Source organism: Gossypium arboreum, chromosome 1, assembly GCF_025698485.1.
Source record: "Gossypium arboreum isolate Shixiya-1 chromosome 1, ASM2569848v2, whole genome shotgun sequence".
NCBI lineage: Eukaryota > Viridiplantae > Streptophyta > Magnoliopsida > Malvales > Malvaceae > Gossypium > Gossypium arboreum.
In genome coordinates, this window is record NC_069070.1 from 67,720,819 (window position 1) to 67,726,818 (window position 6,000).

Genomic DNA, 6,000 nt, shown 5'->3' on the forward strand with positions numbered 1-6,000 from the left:
ATCCATTGTATTGAGGCCTAAAACTCTTGCAAAGTATCATTTGTAACCTATCCTCTTCATGATACTCAAAATGAAATTTCGTTAGTGGTTCAATAATATCAACACTTAAATATTCTACATTGTGTTGGGTTGGCCCATCGCCTCATAAACATTATATTTTACCACCTCACCGTCAAATTCCATAGTGAGGGCTCCACTTCAAACATCAATATTTGTACATGCAGTACTTAGGAATGGTCTCCCGAGTTGAATATCAGAAGTATTTCTTGAGTGGTCGTCCTCCATATCGATGATGTAAAAGTCGACAGGAAAAATTAGTTCATTTGCCTTAATAAGGACATCTTGTAACACCTCTTCTGGATATACGCATGATATATCTACCAATTGAATAATCACCCCAATTTGTTTCAAAGGACCTATGTTTAGCAATTTAAAAATAGATAAATGCATTATATTAATAGATGCTCCCAAATCACAGATGGATTCCTTTATGCCAATATTACCTATTTTGCAAGATATAGAAAACATACCTTGGTCTTTACACTTAGGCGGGATTTTCCTTTGTAACACTATAGAAACGTTTTCTCCTACATTCACCTATTTGTTCCCTTGGATTTTTTTTTTGTCGGTGCACAGTTCTTTCAAAAATTTTCATTGCATGGAACCTGTTTAATTAGATCAAGTAAAGGAATATTGATTTCTACCTTCTAAAATTTCTCAAGGATTTCTTTTTCCTCTCGTTCCTTTTAAACTTGAGCGAGCCTTCTAGGAAATGGGGGAGGTACAAAAAATGGTTTTTGTGGTGTCGGCTTAGTGGGAGCTGCTAGTTCAGCTTCCAGTTCAACACCGTGGTCATGACTCGTGCAGGCACTGGTTCTGACATTATTCCATCTTTTACAGTCATAGAACTTGCATTTTGACATGGGTTTGGCTTAGTTTGAAACGATAGTTTTCCTTGGTTCTCAAAACGACTAACCGTGAGCGCTAGTTTACTTATTTTTTGATCTATTTCTTAGATATGTGCTTCACTCTTTTGTTGGAACTTTTTGGTGCTAATGGCTAACCTCTCTATTATGGTTTCAAGAGATGATTTTGGAGGTTGATACTATTGAGGCAGAGGTGGTCTTGGTTGATATGGTTGACTGTATCGAGGGTTCGATCCATAGTTTAGATTTGGATGGTCTCTCCACTCTGTATTGTACATGCTTGAATATGGATTGTAATGCCTTTGAGGTGGCTTTGGAAAGTTCCCAACGGCATATACTTGTGCACTTGTGTCCTCAAGTTAAATTGGGCACGAATCTGTAAGATGATTAAGTTTAGTACAAATCCCGCACAACTGAGATGGGTTCGTCTATCCTGCAAGCATATTTTTAACCATTTTAGTAAGTTCATTAATCTTATTTACTATGGAATGAGTACTTAGCTCATGAACCCTTCTAGTAGGTTCCATAGGTGGTCAATACTGTTGAGAATTTGCAGCCATGGTCAAAATTAATTCCCTAGCTCTTTAAGGAGTCATGTTCACAAGAGCCCCTCTACTAGCGGCATCAATCATCTTCATTTCCATTGGGAGTAACCCCTCATAAAAGTACTGTAAATGTGATTGTTTAGTCAGGCCATATTATGGGCAACTTGTGCACAACTTCTTGTATTGCTCTCAATATCCAAAAAGTGATTATGCTTCTTTTTGTTGTATTCCAACTATACTTCTCCTTAATTGGACTACTCAATTGCTGGCAAAAACCTATCAAGAAACAATCGAGACATATCAGTCCAAGTATTAACAGATCCCGGAGGTAAATAAAACAGTCATTCTCTAGTAGAGTCGGCTAATGAAAAAGGAAAAGCTTGTAGTTTTATTTGATCCTCAGTTACTCCTTCTGGTTTCATGCTTAGACAAACCATGTGGAACTCTTTCAGAAGAGTATAGGGTTCTCATTTTTTAAACTGCAGAAAATAGGCAATAAATGTATTAATCCCGACTTTAACTCAAATGGTGTTTCACCCATCGGATAAGTTATGCATAGCGATTGTTGTCCATTTAGTGCAGCTGCAAGTTGGCGTATAGTTTGACCTACCATTTCGTCTTAATCTTCGGATGAGTAAATATCTTCAGTGTAAGATCCTTATTCAAAGTCGGGTTGTGGTGTTTATCGCACCGAATAGCTTCTCCTCGAAGTGTTCTAGCCAACTTTTCTATCTTCGGTTCAAATGCTAGAGTCCCCAATTCTGATCTGGTCATAAAAAAAATAAAAATTAGGAATTTTCACCAGTCCCCGGCAACGACGCCAAAATTTGATGGGCGTCAAAACCACCAAATATAAATACCTATAACAAAATAACAATAATAGCAGAATAGAGCAGTAAGGTCGAATCCATAGGGACTAGCTATCTAATTTTGCCTTTTTCAGTTACCAGAATCGATGTCACGGTCACAGTTGTGCCCACCACCTATGCGTAGCAATGCTAAAAAAAAAAAAAAATGGGGCATTTAAATTGATTAAGATAATAAAATAAGGAAATGCAAAGTGTAATAAAATAAAATAAAAACAAATTCAAAATGGCAAAAAGATAAATTTAAGAAAATAAAATAAATGGTTAAATAAAATATTTTTAAGCTTAGCCTTAGCCTTGGTGTACTCCAATCTTGAGTTGATCCTTAAAATAGGTTTTCCCTTCCAAGCGATAAGCTGGTTATAACAATCAAGGATCCATCAAATAGCCAACTCTTTCTCTCATAGTCAATCCCAGTATCACCTCTAAATCAACCCTTGTCGAATTTCCAACCATGTGGCACGTACCCGTAATTTAAGACTTCGACAACCTTGCAATTTGAAAAGCCCAACTCAAATTAATAGCCTCAACTGTGTGGGTCGTTTAAATCTGATCACTATCTCCCTTGACAGAATCCAACTAGCATTTTCCAATAAAACACGCCAATTTGTTCGCGGGATTTTGAATACAGCATCGCCAAATCAACTTCCCAACTGTACGCCAAACGATTCCAACCCAATGCGCGCTTTTTGAATTGAAATCGAATCAACTTTAATGGATGAATTTGTACTATCCCATATACCGGAGAAATAACAAATATTGAATTGCAATGTATTTAGTGTGGGCTCATATCTCACGATTACTTTGTCGAAGCGATAACCAGGCTAAAGCTAAAAATGGTTTAGTTAATCATGAAAAGAATCATGCTTAAAAATAAATGGTTCAAATGGAATTGTAGAAAGTGGGAAGGGAAAGGGCCTTGGAAGGTAATTAAACCAAAAAGTTGAAAGTAAAGAAAAAAAAAGAATAAAACAGCATAACACAAAAGTGACACAGGAAGGGAAAGAAATTAAGGAATTTGCTTGATTCCAAAAGCCAAGTGTGTGTTTAATTGGTTGTAGCCACTAGGTATTTATACACACTTCTAGTGCTAATATTTAGATATATTTTTTCTAAATATTATCATTACATAAATCAAAAATTTAAAAATCAAATTTAAACTAGAGATTAAATTCAAACTAATTACAGAATTTTAACAATATAAAAAATCATCTAATCTTTATCCAGCCACTTTTAAAAAAAAAAATCTTCAATCCTTCAATCTTTATCCAGTCATCTTTGAATCTTCAATCTTTCAATCAAGCCCTCCTCTTTGCTTTTTATTCCAATTTAGCCCCTCTTTGTAAGAGTTTGAATTCAGTACACCAACATCATTCTTGATAAGAAAAACCCAAATTTAATAGCATTTTATCCAATAATTAGCCAAAAATAAATATATTAAAAATACAAATTTATCTTGCTATCAGTGGCTAATATGAATGGTTATATGATATGGAATGATTATGAAATATTAATTGGTTTAAATTACAAGTATATTGTAATTTGATATGTGAACGAAAATGAATAAGTACATGGTTAATTGATATGTGTAAAAAATGTTTAAAAGAATAGAAAAGATTGAATACGTGATACATGGCCCATGTGAACTTATTGAATAGCTAGGATACAAATGACGTGCCATTAGGGTTTATCAAGCACTATGTGCCAGTGATTACAGTTATCAGGTACTTTGTACCAGTGTTACGGTTACCAGGCACTCTATGCCGGTGTTATATTTATCAAGTACTATGTACCAATGGTGGATACTATACCAATGGCTGGAATATAACATTTGTTGCAAATTATCGATAGCTTGTGTGAGCAGCATTGAGTAATGGTTAATATCCCTATTGTTATCTTATGTGAGCATGATTATCTTGTTTATTCGAGCTATATTCTCTATAGTTCTCCGGGCGATGAAAATAAACATAATATGAAATGAAATTGTTTAAATAATTTCAATACTGAATCTAAAATGGATACATGAGGATGGAATGACATAAATGTTCTATTTGCTAAACATTTTTTATATAGATTAAATGGTATCAATGGAAATGTTATTTGATTCGTGTGTGATAATCTCACTTGTTGTTGTTAAATTGTGATAACATGGAACTATATAGTATCTAGTCCATTTAATTAAATGTGAATTAAGGCGAGTTATATTGTTTTAAGTTGCGTATGATAAATAACAAAATGATTTGAGTTATAATTGGTCAAATGTGTGTTTGATAGTATTAAAGATAAATGATTATATTATAAGCCTGTGCAATATAATGTATTAACCTTTGGAAGTATTAAGTGATGTACTTGTGGATGTTACATGATGCCAAATAATATTCGTACTTGTTACATTAGGTTTTCAAAATATAATTGTAAATTTATTGAGGTAGGTTAAATGAATTTCATACGAGCTTACTAAGCATTCACAATTTTTATCTTGTTTACTGTTCTATTTCTAAATAGATTATTTTGTAGAACGCGTCAGTTGGATCAACTCGAAGCTCACACTATCCAGTCTCTGATTCAGTAATTTTTATTTATTCTAAATTCGGTTATGTGGCATGTATATATGGTTTTATTTGCATGAAAGTTATTTTGAATGTTCATGATATTAGTGTGACAGCCCTAATGTGACCCTAGTCGGGAAGTGGTTCCGGGGCCACAAAACCGAGTCATAAAAATAATTAGCTGTCATATTTAATGCTTATTATATGTATATATGCATGTGTGAAAAATTTCATATTTGAATTTTGTTTAATTGTAGGTGAATTTTAGTAAATAGGACTTATGTGAGAAAATTTTGAAATGTGATAGGTCAAAACATAAGGATCTATTAGTGCATGAAATAAAAGGGGGACTTGCATGTCAATTCGCCCCAATTAGTAGTGGCTGCCATGACAAGTATGGTGGACCAAGTGTGATGGGCAAAAACATGTCATAAACATGTTAAGTTAGTGTTTCATGGGAGGTATGATAAAATAAGGAGCATGGGAATAAAATAATGAAATGGAATATGATGAAAACAAAGAAAAAAAAGTGTATGGTTGTTCCCCATTTTACGAAACTAGAAAAAAAAAAAGAAAAGGAAAGGCTTCATCCTTTGGTTCTTCTTGGCGGTTTGAAAAGAGGAAGAAGAGAGGTTTGGTCACCTTGAGCTTAAGGGAGGTTAGTATGTTGTGTTAAATTCTTAAGTTTTAAACTTGTTTCTAGTTAATTAGCTAATTTCTTACACAAACCATGGCAAAATTTCAAATCTCGGTGATGGCTTGAACATTCGGTTTTGGTTGTTGAAAGGAATGAGTTGGAGGTTGGATCATGTTAAGATTGGCCTTGTACATAAACATTAAGAGTTTGATGTTTTGTGATTTTGGAAGGTAAATAAGGTTATACACAAGATAAATACTAAGATTTTGGTTGACTTGTTTTTAGTGAGGTTCGGCCAAGGACCTTATGTGCAAGTTTATTCGGTTTAAGTAGAGAAAACGTGACGGGTAGATATGAAGTAATGTGTATATTGGTTCGGCTGCTAAGCAAGGAAATAATTGTTAGTAACATAGTATCTATGCACTTATGTATATATATGTATGTACAAATAACCGATTTAGCTATGGATATCTAAGG

At 33.9% G+C, this 6,000-nt stretch overlaps 1 long non-coding RNA gene across 1 annotated transcript in view; it reads left to right on the plus strand.

Moving 5' to 3' along the window:
* LOC128280630 (uncharacterized) overlaps positions 1-5,462 on the plus strand; it is a 64,199-nt gene extending 58,737 nt beyond the window's left edge. Inside the window, exon 3 of the long non-coding RNA XR_008270735.1 lies at positions 5,448-5,462. This is a non-coding gene — a long non-coding RNA (uncharacterized LOC128280630). The remainder of the gene's footprint in view (positions 1-5,447) is intronic.
* Positions 5,463-6,000: the final 538 nt, after the last annotated feature.